This window comes from Thermobia domestica, chromosome 5 (assembly GCF_964235325.1).
Source record: "Thermobia domestica chromosome 5, izTheDome1.hap1.1, whole genome shotgun sequence".
Lineage (NCBI taxonomy): Eukaryota > Metazoa > Arthropoda > Insecta > Zygentoma > Lepismatidae > Thermobia > Thermobia domestica.
The window spans coordinates 85,666,827-85,694,231 of record NC_137458.1 but is presented as its reverse complement, the minus strand read 5'-3'; the positions used below and the strand labels follow the sequence as shown (position 1 = coordinate 85,694,231).

The 27,405-nt window shown below is 35.8% G+C and overlaps 1 protein-coding gene across 6 annotated transcripts in view; it reads left to right on the top strand.

The window, feature by feature from the left end:
- Positions 1-27,405, top strand: part of numb (NUMB endocytic adaptor protein) — a 431,069-nt gene that overhangs the window by 270,197 nt on the left and 133,467 nt on the right. Inside the window, exon 1 of one of the 6 annotated variants that reach the window (XM_081758767.1) lies at positions 6,150-6,755. The exons of the other annotated variants lie outside the window; for them this stretch is intronic. The gene's annotated coding sequence lies outside the window, so the exon portion shown is untranslated. Of the gene's footprint in view, positions 1-6,149; positions 6,756-27,405 lie in introns of those variants that run through there. 6 annotated transcript variants of the gene reach the window in all.

Here is a 27,405-nt window from a genome sequence, read left to right as displayed (position 1 = left end):
AAGGATTTTATGGTCGATATCTTTTGAACATTCCTAGCATCTTGTAAACTCGTTGAGATTGTAGGTACATTGATGAACACGCTCACAGGAACAATAAAATGTAATTTGTGGACCGTAGTCCCAATGGGAAACGTAAATGTCAGATGCAACTGAAACTACCAAGGGATTTTTTTAAAGTTTTTTTTTTTTTTTTTTTTTTTAACTATAGGAACAAATGAAGAAAAGCGAGACAAATGTGAAGACAGAGTAATGTACTGTACTAACTTCTCTGTGTGTTTTGTGGTGAGCAATAACGTGCCGTGGAGTTTTTCAGCCACGTTCTTGTGTACGTTCCACAAATTCAACCATCCATTGTGTTGATCATCCATCTTCTTAATCCTACGGGAATAAACGAGGGTCGTTAAACTTAAAATATATATATATATATATTGTCAGATTTGGTATTAGAATGTAACACATTACGCTTTATCTTTTTGTCACAGCTATAAGACAAAATCATATAGATACAATTTTCCGTTTTTCCTTTCTTCTTTCTTTCTTTTCCTCCTTTTTTTTTTAAAAAAAGTATTATGACCATAACACGAAATTAGTTAATTCCAGTGCTTGCAATCACGGAGAACATTACACGAAGTAATTTTTACTTCTTTTGAAATGAAATCTTTCAGTTTAACGTCCCATAGTTATGCCCTTTAGGCTAAGGGAGACGATGAGTGAAGTAAATGAATGAATGATGGAAGAATTGGTGGAATGAGAAAGTGGGAGGAAACGGGAGTACTCCGAGAAAACCCATGGACATGATGTTGTCCGCTGTATTGGCCGGGGATCGAACTAGGAACCACACTCACCACGCACCACTGAGCTACCGTACTCGCATATACTTCTTTTGACTCCAGTATGACGATTTACCTACTAAAAACCAAGAGTAATACAGTAAAATAATTATCAAAAAAAAAAAAAATAGTAAATTATTTAGTCAATAAAATGTCACTTTTCCTGTATAAAATATTACGTGTGAGAAAAATGGCAAAGTGCGTTTTTGTTGATTTATTGATTTTTATGATATTGGTTGATATGCAGAGAATTATTAAGAGCCAATGTTTTACACAGAGCAATTCTCTGATGGGATTATAATCAACAAAATATCAATTATTGTTTTACATAGTAGTATTTTATATTGCATTTGACTTTTTAAAATTTATTTTTTGAATTATTTTAATTCATTATTTCTTGGGCTGATCAAAGTAAAAATTAACCTTGCAATGAACCCCGTGATTACATACACACCAATGATTGAAATCGCAATTTAATTAATTTTCAGCTCCCGGCGTAAGGATACGGGACCTTATGCAGGATGTTTATCGGTCACGAAAGTCATGAAAAAGTCACGAAATCAGAAAACGGTCATGAAAGTCAAGAAAAAGTCACGAAATTTAGCTTTTAGGTCACGACTTTTTAAAAAAAAAAAAAAATTGTACAAATATAAGTACAAACTGGAAAATTTTGTTCTATAAAATGTCAAAATTCACTACCAAAAATGTCTGTTTTCGGCTTTAGACGCTACCAAATCGCAAGCAAAGCACGCTTCTTTCGCATGCATGAAAATTCAACCCAATTCGCACCTAAATTCGCTCTGGAGAATGTTACGAAATGTTATGGTTTGGTAAAGAAAAGGTCACGAAAAAGTCACGAAATTTCATTTTGGAATTTTAGTAGACACCCTGTTATAGATTCACTCCAGATGTACGTACGTATATAGGTATGTGTGGGAAGTGTATGTATGTGTATATGATACTTTATTTCTCGGAAACTATTGGCCGGATCTAGGCCAAATTTGGTGGACAGGTAGCCCATCGTTTAAAGAATAGAGATAACTATATTTGGTGGCCAAGGCTGGCCAGGCTTGTATGTGGTATTTTATTTATCAGTAACTACTGGTCGGATCTGTACGAAATTTGGTGGTGAAGTAGCACGTCGTCTAAGAAATAAAGATCGCTATATTTGGTGGCCGAGCTCGGGCAAGGACAGACTCGGCTCGACTTGTATCTTGTACTTTCTCTCCATTCTTCTCCACACCTACATCGCAAAAGCTTCCAGTTTTTTTTTTTTTTTTTATTATTATCATTTTTGCGTAATGTCCATGTTTCTGAGCCATACAGAACAATAGTTCACACGAAGCATTTTATGAATAGTAATCGAGAAACAAAATCCCAACTAAATTTGATGAACAAGTAGCCCATTGCTTAAGGAATAAAAATCACTATATTTGGTGGCCTAGCTCGGTCAGGGACGGGCTCTTCTTGGCTTGGCTCGACCACAGCTTTCCACACAGGAACCTTCTGATTTCAGTTCACCAACTGTCCCAGACAATTTTTTCTTTTTTTTAACGCTGAGAATAATCGTTGAGAAAAGAAAAGGAAAAAAATCAAAATACGAATGTGGTTGTAAGCACAGCCACCTTCTTGAACAAGTTACGGTATTTCTCAACAAGTAAATGCCTTTATAATTTGATTCCGTTCTAAGAATTGATTGATTGGGGTTAATAGAGACGTTGGGCCTTATGCAGAGTCGTTTTGACGTATGATTAGCGTCATACTAAAGGTCTGACTACTGCAGGAAACATATGTTAGTCGAACTCTTTAGTATGGCAGTAATAATGCGTCAAAACAACTCTGCAAGGGACCCCTTGTTTTATGTCTCCGGTTCTAACAACAATTTCAAGCATGTATACATAATGTTTAGAAGTTTCAAGAAAGGTTTTAAAGTTTCTTTGATGCAATTCAAAACTAAATTATTGTACTAACAATCAAGTCATCATTAATAAGGCCTCAAACTACCGATAGTCCACCAAAGTTATTGACTAATCATGCTTATTTGTATTTGTTTATGAACTGTATATAACTTACGAAATATGAAGGAATGTGGACTCTTTACTATCTTCAACAAAATTTCCCAAATTGGGGTGGTATTTCAGAACAGGAAAATTACAGAGAAGGGAAATCCCAATCATGATACCAATTGGACCCTGACAGTATATTTGAATGATTAAAAAAGAAAAAAAAAATGGGAAATCAAAACGCGAGTGAACACTTTACCTTTCATATACTTAGGTTTAAATCCGAATTTGTAGTCTAATTGCGCAAAACGGGGAATTTAAAGTTAGGTGGAATCAGGGGCGGATCCGGGGGGGGGCGATCGGGGCAAACGCCCCCCAGAAGACGAAACTTTCTTATTTTATATATATAAATAAAGCCCATCCCAAAGTTTGGAGCCCTTAGTACCAGTATGACAACCCACCGCCCCCCCCCCAGAAGTCGGTCCTGGATTCGCCCCTGGGTGGAATCTGTCGTAACGTTCGTAAGTTACACACGGAAAATAGCAGTGATACCAAATTAGAATCTCCCGAATGAATTTCTTTATTATTCTTTTTCCTTAATACGTCGTTAAGCGTCATCATCCTTCAGATGCTTGACAGACTAAGGACTGAGAAGCGCCTTTGGCGTGGGAAACCCAGGTTCGATTCCCGGCAGGAGCTCATGTGGTTCGTGTCCTACGTTAAGCTGTGGGTCCACGTCTCATATAGCGTCGCTGCTGGAAAGGACGCTAAACTGAAAATCAAATCAAATCTACTAAGGACTGAAAACCAAGTAAATATCGCGCTCGTCTTTTGTGCATGTGATCCTACGTTCGGTTCCCAGTGGAAAAGCCGTGAAATTTGGACGCATTATGGTAGTTCGTATTCTACCTTAGGCTTTCTTCCATAAAAAAAAAAAAGTCCACGTAGGACGGAGTATGAATATATTATTAAACTTTATAGCAAACTTTTGGCACACGGCACGAGTTGTTTCCATTACCAACTATCATACATGCAATGAAAGAGAAACTGTATCATAATACATAAAGCACGAACTCTCCATTATTTAGCGCAAAAAATAAGACAAAAGACAAATATATGGGAACAAGAACGTTTTGTTACTTTCAATTCTCCCCCTTCCCTTTTTGTAGAACACGAAGAAGAAAAAGGAACTGAGCATTATCGTTGGTACGTGACATGCGAATTCTATTTCCTTTTCTGAAAATGAAATGAAATGAAATCTTTCAGTTTAACGTCCATTAGGCTAAGGGAGAGGGATGATTATGATAAGTGAATGATAATGGAAGAATTGGTGGAATGAGAATGTAGGAAGAAACGGGAGTACCCCGAGAAAACTTACGGGTACGCTGTTGTCCATCAGAAACTTACTCGACCAGGGGTCGAACCAAGGACCCCACGTACCAGAGGTTAAAGCTCTACCAGTGCACCACCGTGCCCACTTGATAATGTTTGGATATCGATAAAATATCGAAGAATATAGAATACCAAAATAACGAAATATTTTTTAAAAATACTGAAATGTTCGAATATCGTATATCAAAAATATCAATCAGTAATGTTATTTGATATCAATATTTGATCATATCAATCTGTCGAAATCTCGTACGGTACTGCTGCCACTTTTTTCATTAATATTTTCTGTCAGCTCTCTGGCTGTTTTATGGTCAGCAGTACTTTCAAATATTTAAGATCAATATTAACAGAGGAAAATCATATTCACGGAGAAATTAAATGTCGACTAAAAGCAGGGAATCCGTGTTACTATTCGGTTCAAAATCTCTTGTCGTCGCGAATTCTGTCGAGGAATTTGAAGCTTAAAATATACACAACGATAATCATGCGTTTTGTTCTGTATGGCTGCGAAATATGGTCACTTACTCTGAGGGAAGAACATAGACTGAAAGTATTTGAGAACAAGATCCTGAGACGAATATTCGGACCCAAGAGGAACGGGAATGGGAAATGGCGGAAACTTCATAACGAGGAACTACATAATTTATATGGTTTACCCAACATTGTCGTCAAGTCTAGGAGGCTTAGGTGGGCGGGTCATATAGCTAGAATGGAAGAAAGTAGAAACGCTTTCAAAGTCTTGACTGGAGCGCCAATCGGAAAACGACCATTAGGAAGACCTAGGCGCAGATGGGAGGACAATATTAAGATGGATCTCGGAGCTTTTGTGAACGCGGCATTGAACCTCCGGGTTCCATAGGCCTACTTTGAAGAAGTTTTATCAGAATGCTGACTGTTCTGTTATATTTTGCAATGTCACCTTAGAGATTATGTGAAACGTACTTAACGTTTGTTATGTAAGTAACTGAAGTGTTCGTTGTTTGCGTTGGAAGTATAAGGTTTGTGTGAAATATTTGACAGGTTTATTTGAACTCCATTTTCTCGTAGGATTCACATGTTAGTGAAAGTGACATGATAAAACCCGGTTCCAGCCAAGTGTGATGTTCCCAAATTCATTTCAAACAGTTCAGCCGTTGTCCCGTGATGATGAGACAAATAACGTCGATTTGAACGTGAAGGGAAAATTTATGGAAATTTTCTTTCTTTCTCTTAGAAGGGGAATTTTCCAAAACGGTTGAACTGTTGATCAGCTTATTTGAGTCGATGATTGCAGAACGAATCTGAGTCAGTTTTTGTCATTCTTCGATACATTTTTAAAGAATTAAATTGAAGACTACAGACTTTTGTTGTCCTTTTTACACTATTGTAACACTTTCAATTCAACGCCTGCCCTTTGTATTCATAAAGTTGCATATAGCTTAGAGAATCGGAGAAGTTCATAAATCAAATACTTAAAAACAATGTAACTCAGGTTCTCACAATCATCGATTCATTTTAACAAGTTATATACCGTTTCATCTACTTAGCAACTTTAGGTACTTGTGAGATACTCTGTTTTTGACAATTTTGAACGCCTTTTTTCCCCATTAGGATACGCATCTTGTATCCTTCTTCCAGTTGCTGTGTGAAAATCGCTGTGTGAAAATGGAATTTCTGTCTATCAATGGTTAAAATGTTATGTTAGTATAGAATGCTATCTGTAGTTGTTTAAAGTCAACGTATTGCTGCGAACCACTTATCTTTTTCGATCCCCTCATTTTCAGTAAGTCTTCTCCGAATCTCTGTCTCAATTAATATTCCAACCTTGTGTCAAAGATTTCTTACATATAGCTTGCCTTTCCACTTTCTTTTGAAAATCTCAGATAAGCAGCAAAGAGAAATGGAAGGAGAGTGCAATGTAGACGCTGATTAGAAAGGATAGTTCGCAACACTGTAGCAGACTTCGTCAAGCATGGCACTTGGCCGTTCGGTTTGGTGTGATGCGATCGTCTCGCCTCGTTCCTCAGTATAGCATGGGAGTAACCAGGTCGCAGTGAGCGAAAGCGAACAATGTTGAATCGTGAATCGTTGCGGTTTTGTGTGTAAATATGCTATGGTATGTATGCGTGCGGTTGCCTGTTTTGAGTGTATGTATTTCGCCCTCAGTGCGTGTAGATGTGTGTGAAAATATTTTAGAAAAATAAATTTTTGAAGTGTTATTAAAGTCTGCTAACTGCAGGAGAACAGCGTGGTTTTGAAGCTGGCTTATCGAAATGGATTGTGTACTTAGATGATGAAGACGGGTACAAACAGATGTGAGCGACAGATTTTAGTGAAAGTTAAGCAAGAGGAAGACGTAAATTTAGTCACAGGTGTCGTTGTTAAAGTTGTGTGGAGCAGTTGAAAAGACCTTGGCCAACATGGCCGACGTTTCTTAAAGACCTAGGAACATAACGCCGTTTTTATTTTCTTCATAAAGTTCTTGGATAACTAATCTTCTGTCCAAATATTTCTACACTTCGGGAAATAATAATCAATTATATTTAGACAGGTTCGTATATATTTCTTTCTTTTTTCCTTTTTAAATACACTTGACTTGAGCGCTACTTTTGTTTATATCAAGGTATGTTTATGGCATTTTGTTTTATTTTCACTTACAACAATGGTACAGTTACATGATTTCAAGCTGTAATTTGCCTGAAATCAGAAGGCCTTGGTACGATAAAGAAACCTTGGTGTTGCCGAGTTCACATAAGGGCGGAATCGGAAATTGCAGTATTCACCTTCAAGATTTAAAGATAAATACATCCATTCTTGTGTTACTATTGTTATTATTTTCATGTTTTGTATTTTCAACGTTAGTGAGTGTCAGGTATGCGAGATAAGCAATATTTCCTTCTTCTGGTTAGAATTGATAGCGGTTCGGCGCCCTCATTTTTTTTAAAGAAAGAATATAGAAAAGAAACCATCTAGATTCCTCAAAAAATATTACATTAACTCAAACCCTTTAATTGTGTGATGATGTGCATTGTAGGAAAAGCAATTTTTTAAAGCTTTTTTGTTGGAGATTTTCAGCACCTTATCCTTCATCAATTTCACAATGCTTCATAAAAATATTAGCATTTCAATGACATTTTTAGTGTAAAATTTTTAATAAGGGGGGAGGGGGTTGTACACCGTCATTGTTGGCTAATTTTGATTCCAAGCAGGAAGAGTTATGGGAAAGCATTAGAAAACAACTACTCCATATTCTGTCACAATTAATGATCAAAGTATGAAACTTGCCTCTGATATTAAACCCAAGTAACAGAGATTGCGAAGCCTCGGAAAAAAATATATGCAAGACTCCAAAGTAATAGAATAGTTTCGTTATGAACAGTGGCGGATCTAGAAGCCACAACCTGGACTATGATAAGTATATCATTAGTACTATAAACTTCCAAAAATACACAAATAATAGTTTAAATTTATTCCTGTCACTCAAAAAACTGGGTATCTAGGCTCCAGGTTAGATCTGCCACTGATCACGAAAGTGTATGTAAGAACAGTTTTTCGCTGTGGGAGTGTAGTCCTCCCCTTTATTCTTCACTGATTTTAACTCCTTATCGTGAAGATCATTTCAGTAGCGTTTTATAGGGGGTTGAAGTGGGGGCATGATGGTCCACCGACATGTCACTGTTTTTTTTTTAATGGTAGATATTATGCCAGTATTGGCAGGTTACTTGCCACAACCAGGCCCGTAGCCAGCCCAAAAATTTAGGGGGGGGGGGCGACCCAATCATATTATACTTCATCATCATATTATAGTTCATTTGCAAGCCTACCGTGAAACTTTTAGGGGGCCAGCCAAAGTTTAGGGGGGGCCCGGCCCCCTAGCCCCCGTGGATACGGGCCTGGTCACAACTGAGACTCTTCCATGCTCCACGGTCTTCTGCTAATTCTTCATCTTTATGTTCAGTTTTTTTCTGTTTTGATAGTAGTCTCCTTCGCCCCTCCCTCTACTGCTACCATACCCTCTAGCACGTCCCTCATTTATTTTATTTATTTATTGTAACAACACAAACATTCTGCCCATTTCCGAAGACCACCCATTTTGAAAATTGTAGCAAGAACTAATCCGTACATATCATATGCATTTTGACATTTGATACTCTTTTTCCAACTGCACATCAGAACTGGTTTTCACTATCCCGGCATAAAGGCCAATTCTGGCTCTCTATGTACTTAATGTATCGCCCATGTCGCCGTTCGTTTTTAGCCCATGTCCAAACCAGTTTCTCTTCCTCTTTTTAATAATCTAAAATTGTTTTTTTTTTCCTCGCCATTTCTAACACCCACTCATTCGTTTTCCGCTTGACCCAGATAATTCTTTATATTCTCCACACCCACATTTCGAATGATTCCAATCGTTTTTCATCATTTTTGCGAAATGACCATGTTTCTAATCCATACAGTACAATACTCCACACTAGAGGTCTGCACGGGCCGGGCCCGAGCTCATGTGATAATCAAATGAGCCCGAGATAAGCCCGAATTACATAAACTTTATAATTTACGCAAAATTGTATTTTTATTTACAGCAATTAGAAGCTTAATTTAACAGTTGTGCTTTAAAAGCTCCAGAAAGAACGGTCCAAACGTCCAATAAATACCGCTGTACAGTACATTTACAAAGTTAGATCCGAAAAGGCCCGAGAAATATGGTTGTATATTTAAAAATTTACGGCCCGGGCCCGACCGGTGTCCGAAGTGATATATGCTTTGTAGGCCCGAGCCCGTGCAGACCTCTACTCCACACGAAACATTTTGAGAGTGCTTTTCTCAACACTTTATTAAAGGTCTTACAAGATAGTATTTTCTTCGTCCAAAGTCTTTTTTTTCGCCATTCCTATCCTTGCTTTTATTTGACGTTCACACTTCGTTGGAACTTTAACTGGCAGCAGAAAGAGAACACTTTTTTTATTATTATACAATTTATTTAAAAAAAAAAGGAATGTGTTCGTCCGACTCAGGAAGCAATATGCCCTCCCCAAATGGCGCCCCTGGATCATTCCGAAGCCTCAAAGGAAAATATCATACTGCTTGATTTTTTTTTGTAAGAGTGCACTTTGTGCAGAACATTCATAGGAACCGATACAATACATAGCAAAATATGAGCAATTACACTGTTAATTTTAACAAAATGGCATACTTCTCTAAGTTAACCCGACCCTACTCGACTTATTTCTACCTTGTGTCATGTCAGCAACATGGCAAAATCACTTGTTGTGCATAAAGTGCACTCTTCCCCCCCTTTCCTGTGAAAATGAATTTGAAACGTACTTTTAAAAGGGGGGGGGGAGACATTTCATTCTTAATATACTTTATTCCCAAGCAGTGAGAATGGCTAATAGGAAAACTTATAATGCATCAAAATCCAATGAGGAAAATTAAATAAGAAAACCTTGAAGTTAGAGGATACTTCCTTGTTTTGACCAATTTATTCGTGTTCGATTTAATTTTTTATCCTATCTTTTCCTGTCTAATTAAAGTGAAAAGGGGAATTGAAGTTAGCTACATGGGGTTTAGTTTCTCCTGGCTTCATAACTATACTTTGAGAATTTTTAGAAAGAAGTTGATAAGAAAGATGCAACCATGTAAAAAGGAATAACGATGTCTCCTTCATTTAACATGTAAAATCAGGTTGAAATGAAATAATCGATTGTAACAGTTTAGTCATGTCCCTTAGTATGGTTTCTTCACCTATTTTATATCAAGACACTCTTCTATCACATATAAGTAATAATAATGTGTGTGTGTAAGCCTTAGGACGGCCTTACATTGACCAGGGATAGGACAGCCGAGCCAAAGTTGAGTACACTTTGAGCAATGCAAGAAAGTCTTCTACTGCATATTCACTCGAGCATGTGTTGGACAAAGGCCTCTCCGACGCTGTAGTTGACACACACGGTCAATACACTTAGACCTCTCTGCCTGGGATTGGTTAGTCTTCATCTACTCAATATACGGCCGGCCTTACATGAAAGAATTATAGCCACCCAATCGATTTGTTCAGCTTGAGCCAAAAGTAAGTTGCAGGAACAGTTATGTAGGTGAGAATTCTATTGCAAATATGAATAATAATAATAAACATCTTGGCATTTCAGCTAAACGAATAAAACGCAAGCTCTGACGCGACGTCGCCGAGTGCTAAGGGGTGTGGCTATGGCTAAGCAGACGAACTATAGTGCGATCAGGTGGCAGACGATAGACGTGGATGTGTACAAAATAAACATGGCAATACCGCTGGCCTCTCATTGCTAGCAGCATTTAAAGGGAACTTGGAGCGCCGCCTTCAAATGCCAAGATGTTTGTCACGACGTTTAATTATTTTGCGCCAGGTTCGAAATTTTCATTACCAATTATAGTAATATCCCATTGTGAATGCACTTCGCGATATTTATCCCACTGTGAATGCACTTCGCGATATTTATAGTATAAAGTCATAAAAGTATCTTACAAAATCCCAAGAATGAATTAGAAAGGTATTTTTAGTACTCTTTTTGAAAGACTTAACTCTTCCTCGAGTCCCGGAGCAACTACCCCACCCATGGGACTGCCATGTAGGACGAGAAGTGTCAAGTTTATCGGATTCTTAAGTTGCCACATCAGTGGAACAGCGTTCACCTCTAGTGCATGGGCTCCTGGGTTCGATCCCACCTTTTGCCAGGTGAATTTTGTGGTGGACAAACACCGTGTGTGTGTGGGTTTTCTCGAGGTTTTCCTTTCCTCCCAGTTTTTTCATTCCACCACTTCATTCATTCCTCATCATCTCCGTCTTCTTTAACCTAGCCGGCATTGGGATGTAAAACTTAAGATTTCATTTCTTGAGTTGCCACAGGCTAGTACAGGCCGGTAGCCAGCCCAAAAATCTAGGGGGGCCGGCTGAAGTTAGAGGGGCCCGATCCAACCATATTATAGTTCATTTGCAAGCCTACCGTGAAAATTTTAGGGGTCCGACACTCCCTAGTACCCCTGGATACGGGCCTGGGCTAGTAGTCTCCGCTTTGTTTTGTAATGGACAGGTTAATTAAGCATGTCGCATTTCTGCCATTCCTTTATGTTCATTTGTTGCCGTTAGGTTCCAATGACGCAAGGTATATATGGAATTTAACAATGGTTGTATTTCGTATTGACTTATAAATATAATGAGAAAGAGAACTACAACTTTCGTAGAAGTTTCTTAAATAAATAAATAAGTAAAAAACCTTTAATGAACAAGTAGACAAATAGATCAAAGGTGAGAAAGGGAGGAAAACACATATTTACATGAAAGTAAAGTGAAAATACACTGGCTTATGCTTTCTTTGACAAACGTATTGTTTGGAACTGAAAATAAGAATGTTAGATCCGTGCACTTAGGTTGAGAGCGAAAGTGACGAAATCAGTTGAACTCGTCCTTTGACTTGTCTCGAGTTGAAATCTAGCAGCAAGTCATGTTAAGATTTTTATAGTTTTTTTTTTTTTCTCTCAGTTTACAAGAGATGCTGATATGATACCTTTAAATATTCCCTTATCGACTTCCCGACACTTTTCTATTGTTGGTGAGTGATTTTTAATTGTTTACATATGACTTGCAGCCTATATCTCAAATTTGTTAAGTATATGGATACAATCTCGTGATTGCTTACTCATATTTGACCACGCAAATGCTGATAGATTTTTAGGCTAAAATTGATGTGCTACATCTTTTACTTAACAATCTTACTCAACACTTGACTTTTCCCCCTCGTGGTATTTTGTTGAGGATAAATGAAGTTTAGTTTCGACTTGCTAAGGGTTCCATTCAGTCAAGTGAAATCTGCCGTTACCGGCAGGTCACTTGCAGAATCTTCCATGTTCTCATATCCTTAGCTAACTCCATCGTCTAACCTTTCTTAATACAGACCATCATTATTAACTTATCCAAATCCTCTGTTTCCCTTTCCACTGAACCTTTTATTATTTCCCTTCACAGCCAGCTTCTGTTTCTCTTTTTAATTACATCTAGTATTGTATTTTCGTAGTTTACTGTTTACTACCCTTCTTAATTTGTTTTCCAATTTCCATTCTTCTCCACACCTAGATTTTGAAAATCTCCAAGCCACTTTTCCTCGCTTTCCATTAGTAAGCATGTAAAAAAGTATAATTTGATGGCTACAAGGTAAGGGAAGAACACTTGTACTAATTTTTGTATGCTTAATACAAGTATAATCATAATAATAATCATCATAGTTATTCTTCCATTACTGGCAGATCACGTGCCGCAGCTGAGAAGCTTTCATGCTCCATGGTCTTCCGCTAACCTCTTCGACCTCACATACGTTTTTCCAGTTTTGAGTCGTCCTCGCCCTCTCTCTCTTCCGTGCCATCATACCCTCCAGCACGTCCCTCATGATATAATTCCTTCTTAACCAATGTCCTAACCAGTTTCTCTTCCTCTTCTTAATAATATCTAAAATTGTTCTTTTCTCCCCTACCATTTCTAACATCCTCTCATTCGTTTTCCGCTTGACTCAGCTAATTCTCTCCATTCTTCTCCACACTCATATTTCGAAAGCTTCCACTTGTTTTTCATCGTTTTTGCATGTTGTCCCTGAGGTTTCTGATCCATACAGTACAATACTCCACACGAAACATTTTATGAGTCTTTTCCTCAATTCTTTATTGAAGGTCCCACAAAATAGTATTTTCTTCCTCCTATAGGCTTCTTTCGCCATTCCTATACTTGCTTTTATTTCACATTCACACCTCGTATCATCACTAATAATACTACCCAAATATCGAAAACTAGACACCTATTCGATTTTCTTCCTCCTACTTCTGTACTTGACACCGACCGCTTCGCTACAATCATCGTGGCTTCTGTCTTTTAGTATAATAATAATATACTGTATTATATAGAATGTTTTTAAATATAAAAAGGTAATTAGAAATATTAGTCCCCTTTTTTAATATAAAAAGGTATCTAGAAGTATTACTCCCCTTTTTAAAAATAAAAAGGTATCTAGAAGTATTACTCCCCTTTTTAAAAATAAAAAGGTAACTTAGAAATATTAGTCCCCTTTTTTAATATAAAAAGGTAATCTAGAAATAGTATATTACTCCCCCTCCCCAGAAGTGAATGTTCTAAGCTACTACTCTTGAGGGTTAAAACATTTTGATGGTATAAAAGAATAACACATCTTAAATTGTAACAAGATTTATCTTCTCTAGATTCTAATCACAGTCGGGGAGGGGGGGGTTGCCGCGATCCTAAAAATGATGGAGGGTTTATGTGTTAGGTTCAAATTTTCTTTTTTGGGAAAAATGAAGAAATTATTCCTTAAGCGTATTTTCATTAGAAAAATGAGCTCATGCAACCTGACATAAGGAGCATTCTTCATGAGATTTCTCTCCCCCCTCCCCTTTCTTTGAACCTTTATGCACCAAGTTTTCAGTCGACATTAAAACGTCTCCAACTGGGGTCTTTGAACTGGTATGTAGGTCTTTTTCTATCGATCTGCAAGAAGAATAGAACGACGAACATTATCTGCTTTATTCACCCGCGTTTGCCCCCTTTTCTGAAGGAAATTTTTAATTTTACATCCTAATAATCTAGCATGTGCTGAATTCATTGATTATGCTGTCAAAAGCAATCTTCTCTCCTAATACTTGGAACGGAAAAGGAAGTTAATCAAAACTGGGAGAATTTTGAGTTAAAGTTAATAGCATTATGCGGTATTCTGCAACAAAATTGTCTTTTTTTCCATTATAGAGGAGTTAGTGTAGAGGCTGAAAGCATAATTGGCTTTTACCCAGATTCAGTTCATGGAAAATATTTCTGGATGATATACTGTTAGATAAACTTATATACGGTAGGCTACTAGGGTTTTTCAAAAGTTGTTCCCACATGTAAATTCACTATAACTTTGTAATAAACGGAGACATTTCAGTGAAATAACGTTTGTAATACACAACAATTTTCAAAGTTTTACTTGGTAACATTAATGTTGAGAGGATCACATGACTACGAAGGATTACATGGTTCCAAGATGAGGTTGATTCAGAAGAAGTCGTAGTGCGTGCTGTGGTGTGCGTGTCTGACAGTTAGACGTTATGTTGATTCCCTGCGCTGTTAGGCGTAGTTTTACAATAAACTTACATGCTCATGTTGCAGTTTTTTTTTCTGCGAACTGTACCATTGAACTTCTCATATCTAAGGGTGGCTTAGTGATAGAGCACTGATTTCTGTTGCATGGAATCCGGTGGTTTGATCCAAGCTCTCGTCAAGTGAGGTTAATGATGGACAAAAACTGTGTGTCGAGGTTTTCTTGTCTTTTCTCACTTTCTTTATTCTACTATTTCATTCATTATCATCATCACCGTCTACCCCTTAATCCCGTAGCCTCAAAATCAATTAAAAAAAAAGAGAAAAAACGTGAACTGGCATAGCAGGAATAGTATCATATTATCTTTTTGGGTCAGGTACTGTTTTTTCATGTACTTCATTAGAAACCGGAATGCACCACTCTGCATTCTATCATACTAAGTAAATGTGACACCACCAGGGTAGAACGTAAAATTTTGAACAACAAATGAAGAAAATAAGCTCAGATGCAATAAATGTTCGAAATGCTTCAACTTTCTTCAATGGAGCGTGTGGTACAGATAAGCTTATATATTAAAACAGTAAAGGGTGCACTAAATTGACTTTGTATATTCGATGGGCGTTACTAACATTCTGACCTGCACATATAAAAGTATATTGAGTTGAGCATTCAGCACTTAACATGTGTTTGCTTACACGTAAATGGAACGGTATCCTGTGTTATGTAGCCGTGTTATTTTTGTAATTTCGTAAGAGTAAGCATGCATTATCTATTATATTTCTATGATCAACACATACGTGATGAAATATAAGACGCCTTGTCTCGATACGTAGGCATTTTTGGCGTCTTTAAGTGCTTCATGGTTACGGGAGGAGTATTATGACATAGCTGAGCTTCTCATATTTGAGGTAGAAGAATGTTACTTGTTTAATTTGGTAGTAGGTAATCAACTAACCAGTTTGGCTACTTTCCGGCGACAAGCATTCACGCCCCTGTGAAAATTCCTGAAGAATGTATACCTATCAGCCAACTATGTTCACGCATTGAAACTTACACCGTACTTTTAAGTTATTTTGTTTATTGATAGAAATTAACATGTTTACATTTAGAAAGCTACATTGTAAATTATTTACACAGTCATTGACTAAACTAAGGTATTATTTCTTTTGAAAATTTCGGTAAATAAGTACTTCTTATTTTTATTGTGTGACTTCGAGGTTCGCCAGTTTGGAGCTAGTACCATAATTAGGTCGTTTTCTTTCTTTCTTTCTTTCTTGTTTTTCCTTTTGTTCATCAGATTGAGAAGATTCTTTTGAAATTTCTTAATTCTGTATGCATTGATCATCAGCTAAGTCTCACTCTCAACCCATTAACCATGTCCTTGAACAAACTTTGTACTTCTGTTTTTGTCCTCCAGACTAATGATCTCATGCAATGCATGGGAAGACAATAGGCAGATTAATTTGAGCCGTAGGGTGTGTGTGTTCTGGGACTTGTTTTTTCAGCCTCGGCTTAAATTGATTTCATGTAGTAGTGACACTGTTGAATGATTCGTTGCAGTATTTTCATTTGGCGAATGGTTGAATTCCCGTACAAGAAGATATCAGGAAGGGAAGGAATATACACAGTTTAGTGGTGAAATAGATGATTCAGATTACGGTGTTTGTAACACTTCCTAATTTGATTTTCCGTTCGACCCTTTTCATTCTTCTTCACACCCGCATTTCGGAAAATGCAAATCATAAGCATTGTAAGTTCCAAGTGTAGCAAATTCTTTAGAAATTATTATTATTATTATTATTATTATTATTATTATTATTATTATTATTATTATTATTATTATTATTAAGTATTCTGCCTATTGGCAGATCCTGCGACTAATGAGTTTTTTTCTCCTTTACTTCTTAATTTTCAGTTTAAGCCTGGAAATGTTTATTCCACATTTCTCGATTTTCAGCTTCCTCTTTCAACTCTGTCTTTTTTTCTAATTTTCAAGTAATCGATCAGTTGTGTTCCTCTCCCTGCTCTTCGCTTTCCGTCCATCTTTTTCTTTTATGACGGTATAAAGAATACAATTTGCAAGATGTGAAAAAATCCGGGTTTTTCAAACCCTGATATGCAGAGTAGATCACACCTTCAAACAGCCTTCTAACTGTTAAACAACAAATTGACAAAAAATCAATGAAATTTTGCAAAATGCAAATATCGACAAGGGATTATTGACATACTCTGCAATACCACCATGTTAACAGTGTTGCTAACCCAATATTAACTTACAACAATAGCACGTGTATTACTCAATGTTACAAAAGTAAGGACAAGACAGTCACAAACATCCAAATTTTGGAGGTCTGTACAACAATAATGCAAATGAAATGGAAGTATACAATGTACACTCATGTCCAAAATTATTGTCGCATGTCTATAAATATGTTGTTGTAGGAATATAATTTGATAACGAATTTAACCGGTATTTCTTGCAACGTTAGTATAATCGGCAAAGACATGTAAGTGGCAAATTTCATGTCAAAAGAGCAGTAAGTAAGAACAATAAAACGAAAACAAAACTTTCTTGTCCATTTTACTCACTCTAATTTTCGTATTTATAATTCTTTTCCTATATGAAATTTACCACAAATATACATTTTCCGATTATACACACAGTATCAGTATTAAAAGTACCTTGCAAAATCATTATCAAATTATATTCTTACAAGAAGACAGTTATAGATATGCGACAATCATTTTGAACATGAGTGTACATTGACACATTCGTCTTACTTGTGTTATTACTATTGTAGAGGCCTCCAAACTTCAGATGTTTACAGGTGTTTATGATTATGATACTAGAGTGTCCGTTGTTTGTACCACTGAATGTTATATTGTAAGTTATGTTCAACATGTAAATTTGAAGTATGTAATAACCTAAAGTAGTGTCATTTTAAAAACTGTAAGTTTATGTTGAGTTGGCAATACTGTTAACCTGGTGGTATTACAAAGTACGTCAAACAATGCACTCCTGCAGATATTTGCATGTTTCAAAATTTCGTCGAATTTTGTGTAAGTTTAATACCTATAAGGACGTTTTAAGATAAAAAAACAAAACACCCTGTATGTGCATTGACACTTGTGGTCAGTAAGAATCTACGGAAAAGGGAAGGGAAAAAAAAACTCGATTCTTTGTGTTTGCTCTTTGATCTAAATTTCTTTCCCAATGGAATCATCAAAGTAGACGAAAAAGGTGTTCATTCTCAGTGAAGATCTTTCTGGAGGGAGATATCATTGTCCTTTCTTTGGTTCCAATTTATTTTCCCTCGAAAGATCTCCTTTTGAGAAGCTGAGACGATTGACTTGCTGGCGAACAAGGAAAGGAAGATCTTATTAGAGATACGTTATTCTATAGGATCTGTTTTTTCGATTTTCTTGCTTCGCTTTCCTCACTCGTCTAGTGTCTAATGGCACAGTCCCGGTACCTGGTTTAGATCTCTCTCTAAGCTGTAGGTCTCGTCCTATAAACTCTCCAGGAGCGTCATTTGAGGGGAGGACAGGGGACCAATTGTTTCCTTCTGAGATATGCAGATCTAATCAAGAGTATAGTGACATACCAACGAAAAATATGAATGTCTATTTTATTTATATCCGTCGAAAATCTTGTCCCACACCCTTTCCCAAAACAGAATCTGAAATGATGTTGCTCATTGCTTCGTTGTTGACAAACAAAGTAAATACGAATTAATTAATCATTACTATAGTTACATTAAAAACAAATTAGTATTTGTAAAAGATATTACCAGGAAACGTATACTCATGTCCAAAATAATTGTTGCATATCTATAGCTCTTCTTGTAAGAATATAATTTGATGATTTTGCAGGGTACTTTCAATACTGATATTATGTGTATAATCTGAAAATGTTTATTTGTGGTAAGTTTCATAGGAAAAGAATTATAAATACGAAAATTAGAATGAGCAAAACAAAATGTTGCTAAATGGACAAGAAAGTTTTATTTTCGTTTTATCGTTCTTATTTACTGCTCTTTTGACATGAAATTTGCCAGATACATGTCTTTGCCGATTATACACATACTAACATTGTAAGAAATACCGGTCGAATTCGTTATCAAATTATATTCCTACAACATATTTATAGACATGCGACATTAATTTTGGATATGACATTTGTAATTGCAAGATACATAAATAGAACATTCTATTATTTCTACTGCATCGAAGGTGGTTTTGATTTGATTTCAGTTTAGCGGCTCTTTCAGCAGCAAGGCTATATGAGACGTGGATTTACAGCTTAACGAGGAATTCGAACTACATGAGCTCCCGCCGGGAACCGAACCCAGGTCTCCCACGGCATCGAGGGTTATGAAGAAGTGCGTTCGAAGTAGAAAGGGCTATCTGTACTTGTTCCTTCTGATTTCAGCTTTGGTTTAGCGAAAGGAAACATTCGATGTAATAAGATAAACTAAAAATTAAAAAAAAAAAAAAAAAAAATGTATATGGTTAGTGCGTGCATCTTCGTATGTCATTTACTCGGAGATGCCCTTAAATATTTGACTGTGTTCTCTATAATGTCCATGCTGCTGTGTTAAAAGTTTGATTCGTAAATAGGAAAAAGAAAGCTCCAATAATAGCCATAATAACTAATAAATTCCAATTTGATCAACATCAGCTGTTAGGGGCCAAACCTTACAGTTGTAACAAGGAATGCATGTATAATGAAATTGTCACGACCTTATTTTGGCGTAACATCGAAGTGACAGATAATAATTTTTTGTTGTCAAATTTGTGACAGCTGTTGTGACTACACATGTCACGCGACAAGCGATGATGAGAGATTTAAAATAGTAAAAGGTTTGAAAATCTTTTTATTGTAAAATAGTTAAGTGTTTGAATAGCTTCTTAAATTTTTGGAAAATACCCCGTTTGTATCACTGGACAGTATGCCGTAATTAATTTGTTTATAGATACATATATATAAACAAATCTGAATATATATATATATATATATATATATATATATATATATATATATATATATATATATATATATATATATATATATATATATATATATATATATATATATATATATAATATCAGATGATTTTTGGAATAAACTTTAAATAATTTCTTAGGGGCCGCGGTGCCTCATTGGTAGAGCGTTCACCTCTGGTGCATGAGGTCCTTGGTTCGATCCCAGCTCGCGCCAAGTGAGCTTTGTGATGTACTTTGGTTTTGGTTTTCTCGGGGTTCTCCCGTTTCCTCCCACTTTCATCATTCCACTATTTGATTAATTTCTCATTATCACCCTCGTTTAGCCTAACCGGCTTAACCGTGAGACAACGTAAAACTTAAAAGCTTTCATTTCATTTCACTTTCATTTAAATGATTTCTTGTGAATGTTTCACTAACAAAGAATCCTGATTTCTTGTGAATGTTTCACTAACAAAGAATCCTTTCCAAACTGTCAAATAGATTTAGAAAGTCTGAAAAATAAATTCCTTATATTTTTTTAAATGACTTCTTGCAAAGTCATAGCTGTTAATGATTAGAAATAGTAAACTTATTGCGCATGCAAGATTTGAAGATCGCGAATCAAATTGGTAGTTTTCTTTCTTTCTTTTCTTTTCTTTTCTTCTTTCTTTTTCTTTTTCTTTTTTTTTTTTTTTTGTGATAGGCTACATATCCAAAAAAATTCAAATACAGGAAAACAATTGTTGCAAATTTTCGGTAACATAGGAGGCTACAATACATACTATAGAATCATTATGAAGTTGTCAACAATATCATAAATAATACGATGTTACCACTTAGTAGAAACGTATTTGGGTTAAAGTTGAATTAATCTATCATATATTTATATAAAACACACATTTTTATAAGAAAATTATTACTAACTTCGGAAGCAGCACTAGGAGATAAATTGCTCGATTTCTGACCTTCAAGTGCAAAGTGCGTGAGAAAAGTAACACAAGTAGCACTAAATCCTGACTCCTGATGCAGAATACATGAGAAAAGGCAACAGGAATCGATAAGTTGCTCAAATCCTGACTCATGATATCAAATGCATGAGAAAAAGCAACATAAGTAGATAGCGTGGTCATATCCTGACCCTCAGATACAAGATATATGAAAAAAATGCCGATTGATTTTGATTAAAGGAATTGTAAATAGAATTGCCTTAATCTCGCGTAAAATAATTACAATAGGCAAATGTAACAATGTTACCAGAACATAAAGTTATCTGAATCCATTACCATCCATTAGGAAGACCTAGGGGCAGATGGAAGGACAATATTAAGATGGATCTCACAGAAAAAGGAATAAGATATGAAATATCTCAAAGTAGAAACTGGATTCAGTTGAGTAAGGGCAGAAATCAGTGGAGAGCTTTTGTGAACACGGCATTGGACCTCTGGGTTCCTTAGGCCATAGAATTAGTTATTTTTAAATCCAAGGAAGAACAGATCGAAGAAAGTAGTGAAGTCACTAATGTCGATAGCCAATTTTAAAATCTGTTGAACTGGCAATACTGCATTATCCATAACTTTTCGGTATAGTTTGTAAAATATATATTATTTTCTAATTTATTTATATTTGAATTATCTCAAAATTTTACAATTAGGATTTATGATTCTCAAATTCGTATTGCACCACGACTTCAATGTTTACTGCCATTAGCAGCTACAGTTTTTTATACAGTAACACCTTTAAGATGTCTACTGGATCCACTTTTCATATCTCCGAAAGCCATTTTACAATTGAGAAGCATTTCTTATGAGGCGAGGTAAAGATTTATCCTTTTAAACCTATTTGCGTGTGGTCTGATATTATGTGTAAATCCCTACTTTGGTACGTTGAGTACATTTTCTGTGATATCTTGCAGGAACAAATAACAAATAAATAAATAAATAAATAAATAAATGCGTTTTTTAAATTATTATTTTAAATGTAAAATTTGTCGTGTAGAATAGAATTTTGAACCTTTTATGATAATTTCAGCAAGTTAATTTGATTGTACTTCTGGATTGTTAGGTTCTGTTCATTTCTAAGCTCATATGTTTGATATGAAGACTGTAATTTATTTTTCCTTGTGCATTTTCTTAGAAGACTCCGTGGCCAGAGTCTAGGAACTGTTTCTAGGAAAAGGACTCCCCAACGACAAGATAGACAACTTAAACCAATCATGGAGATCTTGTATAAATGATTTTAATTAGCTAACTGATCACGTGCATTCTCAGTTAGTACGATAATTTATACTTTATGATTACCTTTTGCGCAGTTCTTGCAGTTTAATTCTTTTTCTGTGAAGATGGATTAAAGCGAAGATGGAACCCACATTTTGTCAGTCAACCATTTTTCGGTTCCTGTTATTGTATTTGCTCTGTAGACAAGCCCATAGCCAGAAGACTAAGATAGGGGGCGATTTTTTGTTGTTGTTGTTGAGGGTGCTAACTTAGTATCCCTTATGTTCATAGCTTCTTAGTAAATTATTATTATTATTATTATTATTATTATTATTATTATTATTATTATTATTATTATTATTATTATTATTATTATTGTTATTATTATCTTCATCCCGGCGAAATTAAAATACCGCTAATTTTACAGTAATTATGTGATATCTTCAAATAGATAAAAGATAATCAAAATGTGGATCAAGAGCGCCCTAGAGAATATTATTTTACATAAAAAACCGTTATCACGACTCACTTATCTGCTTTCGATTTCGAGCCATTTTGAAAATCGGCATTTATTTTCGCGTTTCTAAACAGCTGAAAACGGAAAGTCACTAGGTGACTTGTGATAATGGTATCTCACGCAAAATAATATTGTCTAGGGCGCTCTTGTTCCATAGTTGAATTATCTTTTATCTATTTGAAGATATCACATAATTACTGTAAAATTAGCGGTATTTTAATTTCGCCGGGATGAAGACTCTTATGTACGATTTTTCGTAACGAGCTATACAGAAACAAAAAGCATCAGAAAAATACACTTAACAATTTGGACAGTTTATTGTAATTTTAACTCCTTTTAAAAACTGAAAGAGGACTACAGAAGACAAAGTTATCTGTAACAACCATGAAAAGGAAATACCAGAGCAGCAAACATAAATGAAATACTACTTCCGAGAGAATACGTAAATTTCTGGTCTGGTCTGATCTGGTATATGACAGTTTTATATTGAGTTCCAGATGAATTTCTGGAAAAAAGGAGTGACTATGAATCCATCTCTCCTTCAGCGATGCAGAGAATCGTCAAATCAATAAAAGCAGAAACATTCACGATAACAAAGCGTCCTGACTTGAAGAATATTCTGTTTGTAAATTGTATGTTGATATCATCATTTGTCTCAAATAACAGACGGTTGAGTAATAATAATAATAATAATAATAATAATAATAATAATAATAATAATAATAATAATAATAATAATACCGAAGCGATAGCATACGCCTAGTAACGACGCAAGCTTTAATTTGTTGGAAGATTTTTTTGGGTGGGAGGCGGAGTTTTTTCTTGTTTTTGTATACTGTTTTATGTATTGGACATACCCTACAATACAAAATGTCTGGAGGCCGGGCGATGCCACAGGGAGTGTATTTGTCCTCTTTTCCCCTATAGCACTGTCATGTCATGCGTTTTTTTTTTTTTTTTTTTGTAGTATTTTGGTAATTGATATTGCCTGAGGACAGTCTGTCATGGTCGGCATCGAAAGGTATTTCTGTAGCAATCAGTGTTTCTTCCGGACATAGTTCCGGAGGGGGGGAGGGCTTTGCCCTCACTCTGAATTGGCGAATTGCCCCTTCGGCCGCAAGCTAAGATAAAATAAATAGCGGTTTCATCTCACATTTGTACACGGCACGTCCTTGCAGCTCCTCAAAATTTTCTGGAAGAAACCTGGCTGTAGTTGTTAGGTAAATTTCATTATTTAAAAACCAGGTTCTTCCCCGCCCAGCTTTACTTATGTTACTATTGACAAACCTAAAAACACTCAGAAATATTGTATAAAGTAAACAAGTTCAACGCAGGACTGTACACGTTGAGAAGGAAGGGGGCAAAGAAGGCTTAAGAGGGAGAAGGAGTGCGCCACAGCGGCCGGAATATTGGTGTTCAATTTAACATGGGATCTCAACCATTTTTTAGGCAAATCATGGTTTCATTTCGTTCTTTCGCAAAAATGTCTCAGTAGCGCACTAAATATGATGCATCTCATTTTAAAGGTGCAATTTGAACGCTGTGCGTGATATTTTCTTCTTATAAATACAGATAATTATAATCCAAATTCCCATAAGAAAATGATCAAAATTAGAGGGAAAAGTCTTCTGTTTTTTTACAGTAAGGAAAAGAGCTAAAAACTTCGGACTTTTTTGAAAATGGAGTACTATCTTTGTACTTGTGCGCTACTGTACTATTTTTTCGCTGTTTCCAAAGACATTCATTACACAATCGATGAGAAATTATATCCTTCATTATTGAATCTACAGAAATCAGAAATCAGATTTTTTCGTGTTCACGTACTTGGCCGTCTAACTGCTAGATGGCACTATAGTCATTCCTCATCCCACTTTCCTTCTCAGCGGGAGCCAGTCCTTTTGAAAACCTACTTTGAACTTCTTAACAGGGGCGGGAGGAAGGAAGTCGTTGTGAAGAACGGGAATTTCAAACACGAGGAATGGCAAAATTTATGACCTCTTTAGTTGATGGTTTCTGTTTCAGCAGTACAGTGTATTTGTAGATGGTTTCTATGAGAAGTAATAATTTGTGTTTGTAGCGATAAAGTCAACCTTTCGACAGAGATTTGTGAAGGAGAAGCCGAACCAAAGTCTTCGTTTATCTATTCCAAGAAAGAAATGAAAACTTCCTGCAGGACTGAGAATATACATACAAGAGAAAAGATAAAATACAATATTATAATCTTATTATAATAATCGAGTAGATTAATCCCCGAAATATTCTTTGTTTACCTGTCAAAAAATCAAGAATAATATAAAGCTCTTTCATCAGCTTCCATCGTACAACATACTAAACACAAACATTATATATATATATATATATATATATATATATATATATATATATATATATATATATATAGTGGCGGATCCAGGATATGATCAAGGGAGGAGCTAAACCATAGTTTGTCTCTTTATCCAGAGTAAACAGGATTGAAGCCCATTTTATCCAGTGTATACCTGAACGTCAAGGGGGGGGGGGCTATAGCCTCTATAGTCACCCTTGGATCCGCGCCTGTATGTGTATACTGTTTACAGTGCCGGATTTACGTATAAGCTAAACAAGCTATAGCTTAGGGCCCCGCTCTCTTGGGGCCCAAAAATCTAAAGAAAAACTGGATATACATTTCTAAAATATAAGAAAATTAAAAAAATAAAATAAAATGTATATATACGTAGCAACAATGCTTCCTGCTGTGTAGCCTACGTTCATGTAATTAATGGGGCTCCTTCTGCTAGTCTGCTTCCTAAATTATCTCTAGTTTGTTCATTTCTGTATGTAGGGTGCCTATGTTCATCTGGACACATAAAGGACCCCATTACCTTAAACAGCTTGGGGCCCCACTAAACCTAAACCCGACTCTGACTATCTAGTTATGCATGTTTGCTCCCTCTCTTTTCGAAGCAGTGTTTCTTTGATATTGCTTCCAATTCCGGCAGGTTTTACCAAGGGGGGAAGAGTCCTTACCCATTCCAGACATTCAAACTAGGGACTGGACTACTTGCTTCCAACATTCTGTCCCCCATGTATCCCGGTCTGAATCAATTGCCTAAAGCCCATAAAACATTCAAATTCAAATGTAGATGTTGTTCATCAGTGTCGACACCGAAATATTTCTCAATCAACGGTAGGGGTGTTTGGTATCCTCAATCTGTCTCCCTCTTATTAGCGGAGAAATACTCTATATTCGGTAGTAATTTTTATTAAAAAAAAAAAAGAGTACTGTTTAATGTATCGCATAGGAAACTAAATTTTAATATACCCTAGTAGTATAGAAACGCACCATACGGTACCTTACCAAAATAAACATCCTATGCCAAGGATGCAAACATTAACAATAATAATAGGAAAACATACTAATAAACATTTTAAAGACATTCTTTCATTAATCAAGTCGCACTTAAAAGTAAAAAAACAATTTTGGTTATGCGTGACTTAAAAAAAAAAAAAGGATGCGCTCTAATATAGGCTTACATACAGTTACTTTATAAATTCTTAAAATGACGCGCCCCATTTTTTTTATGTAGGCTTGCATAAATAAAATTATTTTTAACTTTTTAGTGCGAATTGATTAACAAAAGAATGTCTTTAAAAGGTGTTTTATCATTTTTTTATTCGTTGGACATATTTTCCAAATCCTAAAGTGATATGCAACCAGGGAAATAAGGGCTGGTTAAAGGCTAGTATTTATTTTAGGATAAAATAGTTGAAAATAAAAACATATTAAAATTTGCTTTTAAAATAAATAGATATATTGCAAAGTATGAAAGTAAAAATGAAATATTGTATTGTCGCCGGACTTACGTCGCTCTGTGACAGTTCTTAGTTCTATGACGTCAGGAAATAAGTTCAATGTATACGAACACTTATTCAATGTTTGAAACAAACACCTGTTACGTCCTTGTACACTCATCTCCAAAATGATTGTCGCATATCTATAACTGTCTTCATGTAAGAATATAATGTAATACTGATTTTGCTGGGTACTTTTAATACTGATACTATGTGTATAATCGGGAAATGTATATATGGTAAATTTCATAGGAAAATATTTATAAATACGAAAATTAGAATGAGTAAATCATAATGTTGCTAAATGGACACGAAAGTTTTATTTTCGTTTTATTGTTCTTATTTACTCCTCTTTTGACATGAAATTTGCAATTTGCATACATGTCTCTGTCGATTGTACACATACTAACATTATAAGAAATACCGGGTGAATTCGTTATCAAATTATATTCCTACAACAACATATTTATAGACATGCGACAATAATTTTGGACATGAGTGTACCTTCCTGAAGAAGGTGACACATCTTTTAATTCTATTGTTAATGAAGTGGTCTATTTCCCCAAATAAAAACCAATTCCAAGCAGGGCATATGCTCCCTCCTGTCTTTCTAAACCGGTACCCAAGGCTAAATGTAACATTGCGCCCCTTTCCTGTTGTAATAGGAAAAATTCAGGATGGTCAGCTACTGATATCGATCCCAGGACCATTCGAATGTGAAGGAGAGACAGAGGGTAAATCTGGTGATCATATTTTGAAAAAAAAAAAAAGAAATGGATTCCACTGAAAAAGAGTCACATTGCCAATACATTTCAGATCTTTGTCTGGGTTTTCTGCCTTTCAATTCCAAGTTTTTTTTTAACCACGAAGGCCGAAAATAAATTAGAATATCGACTCTCCCGTTTATATATCAGACTCTTCCTGCACTATTCCCGCGTTATTTACCATAGGTAGAATCCTTTGAGAAAGAGACAGGCGATAAGTGCTTTAGTTCTCTATGGTATGTTTGTGACCGTTGTAGATACGTATTTGAGTGGCTGACGGCTGATATCATGTTGGTCCCTCTTAGAATATCTCTGTATTTATTTTTTCTTCAGTTCTGTTTCTCTTTTAGCCAAAAGAAAGGAATTTCACTCTTCTGTCCCATTTACATCCGTAACCATCCCCCTCCTGCGCTGACCAACTTTGACCACATGCAGGGGAAAACGAAGGAAAAGGAGGGGTGCCATTTGCTTTGACGGCATTTCAGCAACAACCCCATCTGTTGCCAAAATAAGGAAACACTTTGCACTGCGATATCTTCGATTTGTCAAGGTCACTTGACTCCCGCCGGCTCTTAAAGGATAACTTTCTCGTTTCTTTGAAATATTAACCCTCGCACTACCTAGTATTTTTTTGTAACGCGGACTACCAAAGGGGAGTATTTTGTGCCCACCTGTTAAATGTATTTCGCAAAAGAAACTAATTATAAACTCTCACAAAAATCTACAGTGACTAAAGGGAACAATACACAGGATAAAACTAACAGCTGTTTATAATACTGCC